The following is an 11,870-nucleotide window of genomic DNA, read 5'->3' as shown; positions in this document are numbered from 1 at the left end:
ATATTTAATTAAAGAAAATGGCAAAATGTTTTTTGAAGCCATAATTTTTCTTTCATCACATCTGCATTGAATATCCAAAAAAATGAAAACTGCAACTAATACTGGTATTTTGCTGCTTATGCTTAACCACATGTTTATGTACTTTAACTAAACATATTTCTTTCTGATCTATGAAATTACCATATAGACACACATCCTCTGGTTTGTTTTCAACCGTGTCACACCATACCCTTTCCCCCTTTAAAAATAATGCACCAGTCTCTATGAATTAAGGTTGCAGTGACCTGACCACTGTTGTCAGGAAGAACTTGCTGCAAGCAAACACAAGTGTCTACGTTTTTTTCTTAGCTTTATTTTACTGGTTTTGAGATCATCAGGCTCAAAATTTCAACATTGTCTTATAAATAAATGATCAGAAAGAGTTGTTAGGGAGATTTAAGAACAGTCTTGCATAATATTTCAATTTTTTGATGTCGGAAATGTGTTGCTCCTGTCTAAGCTAAATATGGAATTGGGACTACTATTAGCCAAAACGGTCAAACATTTGACAGTCAATGAAAGCTGAATGTTGGGTACTACAGTACTTAGCAGATGACCAAAAAATGCATCTGTTTTAGAGAATCCCCTATACTGTTTCCATTACTGTGTATATACAGTAACAGGCATAAATGTACACACACTCATTATAAATGTGAATAAGTGAATGGCAGAATGATTATACAACACATATTTAATAAAAAAAGAAGAAGAATTTGGAGCACAATATTTAATTTATCCTGTTAGGGATAATGAGGATAATTGACTCCAGCTGGTAGCTCCTCTGTGCAACATAAAAAAGTGTTCACGTATTATATTGACCTACAGTACACACAGTCCAGTGGAAAATACCAAGGAGCTCAGTACAGATCTGAGAAAGAGGATGGTAGATTTGCACAAGTCAAGAACCTCTGGCAGAAATTCTTAACAACTACAGATTCCAAGATCTGCTCAAGTTATTGTACAGTAAGTATAAATTGCAGCCTGGTGAAACCACTTTCCAAGATCTGGAAAAGACCCATACTGCCCCCTCAGTGGAGAGGAAACTGGTTCAGAAGATCAGACTGTTTCAGCCGGACATAGGCTGCTGTCCAAGAGAGAAACCCACACCACCTTGACTAAAATTGTATCTGACCACATGGGCAAAAAGAAACTGACCAGAGGTGTGTTGATGCATTAATGTTGAGACATTCAAGCCCAAGAACACTGTAGAAGTTGTTGCACATGGTGGTGGAAGCATCATGCTTTGAGGCAGATTAGCTCTGAAACTAGTACAAGAGAAAAGGATAAAGGAGGAGTATAACCTTAAAATTCTTTTGCAAAACCTCAAATCATCAGCTAGATGGATGAATCTTGGACAAAATTCTTCTGTTAAAGATGCATGTTGTGAAATCATACTGCCCAGAATAAAGAAGTAATTAAGAGCCCAATATTGCCAAGATATTCACGGTCAGTGCAAATTTCTGTCCACAACTGTATAATTTCTCTGCTTTACATCTGAAATGTTGGCCCCTTTAATACCTCCTTTAACATCCTAAACATGTGGAGACATACGGCTTTCTTCTCATTTGCACCACTCACACGGTTTACTGTGGCTAAGAGTCTCATCACCATACACTGCTTAAAGTCTTCTGTAAATGTCAATCACTTTAGAGCCTTCACTCACCAGTAGTTTCATTAAAAGTCACTCATAAAAAAACAACACATTAAACATTTCAAAGGATTGCGTTTCTAATTGATTACACACATCTGATGCTCTCCAGGCATGAGAAGTGCTTTCACAAAAAACAGACATATTCATGATTGTTCATGTTTAGTATCACTGTGTCTTAATATCAGCTGCTTTATATCAGTATGACCCTTGAAGAGTAAATTCATTTCCTGGTAGCAAACAGAACAGGTAACAGAAGATAGTAAAGTAAAATCTATACATGTATATCTGTAAAGAGGTGTTATTAAATAGTTAAGTATCAGAATACAAAGAATGAAAAGAGGGAAAGAAAAGAGAGTGCATCTGAAAAAAAAAAGGTGAAGGGCAGCCCAGTGTCAGAGTGAGCACATGGAGACACTTCGCTTTGTGGAGGGATGTAATGAGACACACTGAGCTGGGCAGGGTGAGTCAGCGACAGAAAGAGAAGAGAGAAAGAAATTGGGGAGAGAAGAAAAGCAGGAGGAGCTGTGATTTATTTATTTATTTATTTATTTTTTAATGAAATCAATGCGATTTTGCTTTAGTGTAAACACCAGCTGTGAGGAGGGATAAAACAGCCTTGTCTCTATGGCCGGTAGAATATTGTGTGTGTGTGTGTGTGTGTGTGTGTGTGTGTGTGTGTGTATGCATGTGTGGAAAAAGGTTTCACAACATTCTTTATATTGAGGCAGTGTGTAGCTGATAAGATCTGCCTGTGTGCACTCTACTAAGTCTTTCCTTGCAGTACTGCAGTGCCTCAAACACCCTCAACACACACACACACACACAGACACACACTGAAAGCTTATTCAGCAGTCCTGCCACCACTGGCACCAGGAGAAGACGGAGTGCTCCGGCCAGGCTGTTCCTCCTGCTCTCTCTCTCTCTCTCTCTCTCTCTCTCTCTCTCTCAGCTCCATCCTACTATCAAGCCCCACAATTATGAGAACAATTAGACTCGTCCCCTCAGGCTCATTGCTGACATGACAGACTGGCCTGAGATCTGTAATACTAACTAAACTCAGCAGCTCGAGCACGAGTAAACACTACAACACCGAACAAACATGTGCTATTCTCAGAATGCTTTTTGTCACAGATTTAAATTATTCATTATGAGCATATATTTGTCTGGCGACAGTTTGTGGTTCATAGACCTTACATGAACTTCAGTAAAAAAATGTTCTGCCTGCTGCAGCGCAAAAGCCATAAAAACATTTGAGAACAAGCCAAACAAAGGAAGTCTGTCCGGAAGTGGTGTCAGTTACCAATAGTAAATAAAAGGTTGTAAAGCCAGATTACTCTACAAACAAAAGACTGTTAAAGAAAAAGGGTTGCATGGTATGATGGTATAGACCACATATAGGTATAGAAGCTATTTCTGCCTCATAGGGTTAAATGGCTCCATCCAGGGCTTACACTGCTCATGACCTAAGAGCTAAGCAACACTAAAAAGGTTAACAATAAATGTTTTTGCATTTCATAATTTAGGCTGATTAGGGTATTTATAATAAATGTCTTTAGTATTTTGTTACAGTACAGTAGATGGCAGATACAAAAGCCTCAAAGAGCCAAAACAGACAATAAAGTGCATTACATGTGAAACCCTGGTAACTGCCCTTGAGAAAGACCCTAAACCTTTTCTGCTCCAGGGGTTCTGTATAATGCCTCACCCTGTGCTCTGACACCAGCCCCTAAATTGGGGTATAAAAAAAGAACAAAAAATGACTGTGCTCGTAACTTTTGTTCAGCTCACATCTCTTTATGCAGGACATTTAGTGTGCAATCACATCTACAAGCTTGTCTTTGTGTTACTGTCTCTATTGCTGCAGGATATCTGCAATTTTCTTCAAGACCAAGAAAGTATCTATCTATCTATCTATCTATCTATCTATCTATCTATCTATCTATCTATCTATCTATCTATCTATCTATCTATCTATCCATCCATCCATCCATCCATCCATCCATCTATCCATCTATCTATCTATCTATCTATCTATCTATTTAGGGTCTGTACAGTTTCATTTTCTGGGCCCCATTTTTAAATTAACAAGCCATGGCTAGTAGACAGAGACTGACTGCTAATGGATAACATACAGTAGCTTTTTTTTTGCTCTTAAGAAAGGCGATTAAGTCCTTAACGGCTTTTGTATTTAGCAGGAATTGCATTTTAACTTTTAAAGCACTAAATATTGAGGTTTTTGTCATAAATTAAAGATCTTGCATGTAGTTTTACCTTTATTTAATTGTGAAAGGTAAAAAATTCTAAGAACAGATGGGAAAAGCTTGATAAGGTCCAAAACCTGAACGATTCCCTCCCCTGCATTCTAATTGGCTAGGACATTACTCTTCCTCAAAAAGGCATTTAGGAGTGGTTCTTTAAAGCTTTAACGCTACAGACGCTGAAACAGCGTGCATTGAACAGTAGTGAGACAGAAGAAAATTTTAAGAGTATGCAGGACATTATGGAAGTGGATATAAAAGTCACACAGTCAGAATTTTTTTAATAATTATTGTAATGTCAGGTTTTTGCATGTAATATCAAGTAAATAAATACAATGTTCCTAATGTAGCATGTGATTATACTTAGAATAAACCATTTGTGAAGCAAAAGTAATTATCACACACCTACCAGCTGTTTCTGTAGGATATTCTTAACATCTTGGCTTTTGCTTACTGGTGAGGCAAAAGTGCCTACAAAGTATGGACTGTCTCTTTTTGTCGAATACCTTTTGCAAGCAAAAATGTATGAAAGTTTTACCAAGAACATAACCTCCTACAAAAAGAGGAAGAAAGAAGAAAGCATATCAGGGAGGTTGCCAAGAGACCTACTGCTATGGGAACATCTACCTATTAGGTGTCAACCACCCAAAAAACCCTGAATCATGTGGAAAGATGTGTGCAAAAATACTTATCATGCGCATGGCAAAGCATGGTGGTGGCAGCACTTGGCTTCGGGCAGCTTCTTTTCAGCTAGGACTCAGGCTCTAGCCAAAATAGAGGGAATTCAATGCAGCTGCAATCTACATATTTCACTGTATAGAGTCCAACTGTGTGCACATTAAGTGTCACAAGATTTTAGTACTGTATAAAACCAGAATCTGGCAGAAGAGGTGGCAGGAAGTGCAAATACTGCATTACTGCACCTAAGCATGTTTTTTGTATCTGTTTTTTACTTAACTATTTTCCATACTTCTTACTTTTTACTCATTACCTGTTTTATGAAAAACCTGTGCTTTTACTCTTTACATTTTAAATATACACTTATTATATTTCAGATGACAATGTACACACAAAAGTACATTAATTATTAATTACAAAGACTATAAATCGCCCCACGTGGGCAGGACAGTAACAATACAATTCCACCAGTCCAAGCAGTCCAAGTTTACAAAAATAACTGGCAGGTCAATACGAAAGCACAGTTAGTTTAGTGCACCAAAGTGATTGATGGTTTCCTAGGCAACGGAGCCCACCCACTTGGGATTCTTCAGGCTCCTTTTTTTAAGCCTCTCAAACAGGCGCACTTGTCAAGTTGAGATTAGAAGCAAGGTACCTAACTACAGTAGACACCACACTGAGCAAAGGAGTTGTGAACTTTTCTGGTTTGTGGTTCATGCCAATAACATTTATAAATATAATGTTGTTATTTAACTTTATTATATCCTGTATGTTTGCATTGATATCCAATATTGTAGCTATCACCTTCATCTTCAGTACTTAATAATATATTTTATCAGGAACTCTGTCAGTTAGATTTAAAGCAAGTACTTGTGAAATTATTTTCCCAAGCCCAGATAAAATGAGAAGATTGCATCAGGAAGGGCATCTGACGTTAAACCTGTGCCAACCTGTGTGTGGCTTGGATGATCCGCTAAACCGACCCATTGATGTGAGCAGCCGAAAGACCAACAACAACAACTTGGCAAAATCTATTATTTGTATTTTTACTTGAGACTTGAGTTTGTGTACTTAAACCTCCAGTGTCTTGAAAGCACCAGGACCAAAGAACATTCCTGACAAATTAGCACGAAGACCAAGGAGCTGAACAATTTAAGGAAAACGTTTTGGAAATTGGGTTTTTGTGTTTCTAAGTCCCCCAAACATTTTATAACATGAATCTATTAGTTAAAAAGTAAAATATTTGTTATGATACTGATCTGGCCTTGATGGGCCCATCCATCCAACATCAGTGAACAGAAAAGGAGGGTTTTAGCCAGAGAAGCAAATGAACAGATATCCAAGAGAAGTTGTGGATTTGCTAGAGAGAAAAACAAAATTGCATGCTTTGGTGTTTAGTATTTGGTGTTTGCCAGAAGCCAAATTAAAGACACAAAAAATCTTAATTGCATCTTTTTGCCATTGGCACAATATGTAAACCCAAATCCTGGTCATCATCCTGAAAGCCTCATCATGACAGGCAATAAAGCATAATAGTGGTGCATGGTGTTGAGCATTACCACTGGCTGCTTGGTCGCTTCATTGACTAATCTTGTTCTTACCTCACTGGCGTTATAACTGTGTCATATTCTCCTAATCTATTATGTGTGTTACAGGATGTATAAGATGAATATGTTTTATGTAATAAAACATAACACCCAATATAAAGATTAGATGTTATGTTTTTTGATCTTTTACATGATCAATGTGAACATTTCTACAAGAGACTGTAGATGTAGAAGATCACATTATGACACTAGCACACTTAAGATAACCTCCTAATCAAAGATATAGTCTGTAAACACATTCCTCCCACTCATAACTCTGTGTAATAAACGCTCTGGTGATATCCAAGTAATCTCTTAGTGCCCTGAAATGACCAATGCTTGCCTGAATTCGTGTATAATTTCACTAGTTGAGGGCAGATGGATGCCTTCAGAGTACCCCGCTGCTCACCATCTTTCTTCACCTAGTGCTGCACAGCGTCTGCGCTTGGCACGCTCACTCAGAGCCATCGTCTCCCTCCTCTGCTTTCTCTCTCTTCCTCCTACTTTTGAGAGTCAGAGCAGTGATCAGAAGGAGGAGAGAAGTAAACTCTATGCATGTGCTGGCTGCTGTGTGGAGCTATAAATTGAATTTGAATTAATCGGATCCTGGAGTTGGAGGAGGGCATTGTAAAAATAGTGCAAGGAAAGGAAATGTGTTTGGATGAACGGTGTTTGTCTTTTTGTCCAGGGAAGGGATGACTGATGAAGTGGTGGTACATGATAAGCTTTTAATAAAGTCTTGCAGCACACAGACACTTATCAACTCACTGTAAACATATATTAATGACATGCTACTGCGCCATGATAAATTACACAATTATCTCTTTTTCCCAATACAGTCTGGATCATAAAGCTTCAGGAGCTTTGTCTTCATCTGTGTGGATCAATATTGATCTCAAATATAGCATCAAGATTAGTAACTTTAATCCTAAACGCTTTAGATGTGATGTCAGCAGACAGACTTTGTTTTGTAGTATAGCTTAAAGTGATCATATTGCGGTCCATTGTGAAACATTAGTGTGTGTAGCTGCGTGCTAGAGCTCGCTTGTGGATAATAAATCAGTGCGGGTTGCTGGGGCAGAGACAACAGGACAGGGGTGCAGTCCCTGCATCGATCCAGAAAAGTGGCAATAGTTTCACTGCAGTAGAGTCGTGTACAGTACCATTCTACCTTGAGCCTGTCATGGACACGCTTACAGTATACACACACTCACACATAGGAAGAAACTGTAGGGAAATCCATAGATACTTATTGTATACTATAATGATATTGCACTATTGTGTGTGTGTGTGTGTGTGTGTGTGTGTGTGTGTGTGTGTGTGTGTGTGTGTTTGGAGTGTAATTCCCACGCTCTCCATGCACAGGCAGCACAAAGTGTGTTTGATTTTCCTTCTCTAAACAGACATGGGGCTCGAGCAAAAGTAGGAAAGAGACAAATCGAGGCTGCAGGTGTCGCAGGCGGACTGGAGAGGAACCACCAGGTTTCCATGGCAACATACAGGTGAAGGTGCAGGGGACTAATCAGGTGCTCCATCTGCAGTATTGTCCCACTTCTTTATGTGCAAATACACATTGACACCAATATCTTTCTCTCTCTCTCTCTCTCTCTCTCTCTCTCTCTCTCTCTCTCTCTTTTTCTCTTGCCTGAAGTCTAGCATCAAGCTTTCAACGCTAACAATTAGCAGCACAAGCTTTGAGTCATCAACCGGAACAATGACCTCCACAACAGAGAGAGTGAAAAGGGAAGGTGGGGGAATAAAGCACAGTAGCCGTGTGTGTAGGAGGATTGATGGTTTTGGTGACACATTCCACTCATCCCTTTCTCCATCTATTTTTCAAATGGCACATTCACCCACAACTCCATAGCACCTTCCTTATTTCCTTCCCTCCTGATCAAGCAGACTCTGTAGCAAAATGGATGCCTGTGTATATAATATCTCAGTGCTATTTTTATTTTGGCCCTGATTTACTTTTTAAGAGTTTAAGAGTTACAGTGCATCTGCTTAGAGACCAGATTCTCATGCAGCAAGGATTACTCAGCTAGCACGCAGGCACACAGCCTGAATACACAAATACACATGCAAATATACACTCACGCAAAAGAAGAAGAAATGAAGCACTGTGAGAGAAACATACATTTTGTTGGCCCCTTGATAGCTGGCTAGAACACATTACATTTTGACTCATTGAACAGACAAACACAGATATACTGTACAAACACACGTACACACACAGGCAGTATGCTCCCGCTACCATCCAGATCTGATATACACTTACTTGCAACCTATTATTGTGCAAATTCCATCAAATAGAGGTTCTCAAAGGACAAATATATGACACACTGTCAAATTGGAATTTCAAGTGATTTTACACCCAGATCCTCAGCTGATGTGAGAAATTACTGGAGCTGTTACAGAGTTAAATCAAAGCAAACAATTTTCCACCTAACCTCTGCTCAAACTCAAAGTGATCATATTGCGGTCCATTGTGAAACAGGACTGTGTATGTTGTGTATGCATGTGTGTTGTCTTGTTAGAACCTGCATTCCCTCACCAGTGTTATGTGACAAAGTTATTACTGTCATGAATATTTGACACAATATTATATACAGAGTATAGAAAAAGAAGAGAAACAGGAAAAAGCACACATCTAACTTGAATAGCAATGCAATTAGTAAAATCAATCACACTATGAAATCCTGCTAAATAGACACCGATCATTTTTGAAAATATACCGTACTGAACATGCAAACTACAGGCAATTTGGGAATGCCCAAATTATTATAACCTAACTAGCACATTTCGGATAGCCTGGATAGCTTTTGTTTAACTTTGATTGAAATTACCTTATACTGTAAATGTTTTGCGAGATTGTCCTGAGCTCAGTCAGGGAAATTCCAATGCTGTAAGCTAACTTAAAAAAATATATCATTCAAAGAGGTTGTAATGTTCATTTGGTTTCTATTGATACATTTTGCATTTGCATAATTTATTATAGCTATAAATTGTATAATTATTTATTCAAATGCTTTTCATCCTCAAACCAAGGCCCTGGGGATGTTTGATTCCTCCAAAGGTTAGCATTCTTTCAGCACAGTCAGAAAAGGAAGATCTTTACACCTTTACACCCATACTACAGTATGTGCATGTTTATCTAATGTCCTAGGTCATATAATGCAACCTCATCTTTCCCTTGTTTTAATATATCAGTTTTCTCTCCTGTGTAGTGAAAAATTCAGACATCATGCATCAATGATTGTATCTTTGTATTTTGTCCTGTATTTTACTTTTGAAGATAATTCACACAGTCCATGTTACTACCCTGAAATAACCTGGTATTTTCATATAACTGCCCTGGAGTGTATTGATCACACCTGCTGTGCTATCGTTAATCTACTTATAAATGACATGTCACCCTTTTTTGGTTTATAGTTAGTGGAACAAAGTTTGTTCCTGTTAACTCTCTCTTAAAATAAAATGCAGCTTGTCATTTTCATTACCAGACCCAAAGCGTAAAATCTTACAATCTTAAAAAAATGATTGTCATTTACAAAATCAGTCGCGTTGGAACTCAAGACTCCATTTATTTATTACATCAAGACAATAACTATAGACCATGGCCAAAAAAGTCACACACTAAATCAATCACCTTTGGTTACAACACACAATGTGGTGTCCATTTCAGGTGTGAAAATGATTCCTTATGCTCCCAGAACCTCTCACTCACAATCTGAGCCGTGGAATATGAATAGGGTCACTCTGGATTTATCAGACCACATGACCTTTTCCATCGCTCCAAAGTCCAATCTTTATGTTGCCAGACAATTTAAAGCCTTCTTTCTGATTAGTTTAAATAACAATTGGTTTTCCTACGGACACACAGCTGTTCAGTTCCAATCCTGTGGATTTTCAATACGTTGTGTGTACTTTGTAAATGGAAATGTTCTTACTTTCACTTTTAAACATAGTTGTGTTTTTTACTGTTCATTTTTACCATGCGACCTTAAGTAAACTCCATTCATGATTTTTTTTTTTTCGATCACAAAGTTGATGGTTCAGCGCTGTCCTTCCAGCTTTTGATTATTTGTTGAAGTTTCTTTACTCCAGTTCCAGTCATTTCAAGTCTTTTTTGTTATTTTCCTTCCTTGACGCAGCCCAAAAAATTTACCCTTCTGAAATGGCAACTTTTTGGCAATGCAGTGTATAATAACAATAGTCCAGTAAAATGACAGTTATGTGACAAAGTGCTCACTCCCTTGAGTCATTCCTGTGGCCTGTTTCTCTGAGGCAGCAGGGCAGAGACAGGTTTATTGGGGAGACTGCTGAGTCATGAGTAGAGTCCTCTTGCAAAAGCACCATGTTCACCCCCTCCCTCACTGACTTTTTCAACAGGTTTCCTCCTACATCCAGTCCTTTCTCTCTGGCCTGCACACCTCCTCCCCCTCTCTCTCTCTCTCCCTCCCACTCAATCTCTCTCTTTCTCTTGCTTTGTGTGTTTTATCTCATCTCCCACTCATGCCTGTACAATTTCTCCCACTACCCCTCCCAATATCTTTTTCTTTCATTCTCCCTTTATTTCTGTGCGTGTTTTCTAATATTATCGGTCTTAACTGCTATATCTGTAATTTAATTAGTAAAATCCAGGCAGTAAGATCAGGGTCAGAGGTCACCAAACATGTCAATAATGCATAATAAACAAATCTTCATTGGGACTGTCTGTGTCTGGTTCAGCATTTAAAATAGAACCAATATTAAAGAACTAATAAAAGATTTAGAAAGACTTATATTTTAGTGTCTTTAACGTATACAGGGCGGCACAGTGGTGTAGTGGTTAGTACTGTCACCTCGCACCTATAGAGTCCGGGTTTGATTCCCGCTTGTGTGCATGGAGTTTGCATGTTTTTCCCACAGTCCAAAAACCGGCCGATTAGGCCAATTATTGTTTCCAAATTGCCCGTAGTGTGTACCCCACCTTGTGCCTTTGTGCCGCCTTAAGTCTCCTGGGATAGGCTCCAGGCCCCCTGCAATCCTGAATACAGGATAAAGCAGTATGGGTGATGATTGAGTGAGAAAACTATACAGAGCAGACAGATCATCCAGAGTGTAGGAGAGGACAGGGAACATTGTTTTGGATAATACATTTGTTATGGCACTGCTCATATTCCAAAATATACCATTCATATTAAACTACAGCCTGATGTGTTTTTATATGTGTGTGTAATATCTATAAAACCTTTATAAGACCTTGCAACAAAATCCTGTTAATAAATATCTGATCAGTTTCAGTGGGTCTGTGCATGAGGAGGACCTTCTGACCCATTTCAAAATTTTGCAAGTCATTGCTGCTTTGTTGTTGCAAGCTGTTGAAGTGTTTGCATCCTTCTGCCTCTGGACCATTTCCAAACTACCGGGCTGTCAGATGCGAACTCTCGGGTACGAAACATTTCAGAGATACAGAGATGACTGACAAAAACTCTGTAGGAAGTGAGGATGAACTGAAAGATGCTATTACCACGCTTTGACTCTATCATTTTCTATGGCTTTAAAGTGGTAAATGTGTGTGTGTGTGTGTGTGTGTGTGTGTATGTGTGTGTGTGTGTGTGTGTGTGTGAGAGAGAGAGAGAGAGAGAGAGAGAGAGAAGGGGGGATAGACAGTGG

The sequence above is a fragment of the Clarias gariepinus genome, chromosome 27 (genome assembly GCF_024256425.1).
Source record: "Clarias gariepinus isolate MV-2021 ecotype Netherlands chromosome 27, CGAR_prim_01v2, whole genome shotgun sequence".
Classification (NCBI taxonomy): domain Eukaryota; kingdom Metazoa; phylum Chordata; class Actinopteri; order Siluriformes; family Clariidae; genus Clarias; species Clarias gariepinus.
This window is presented reverse-complemented; position numbering follows the sequence as displayed.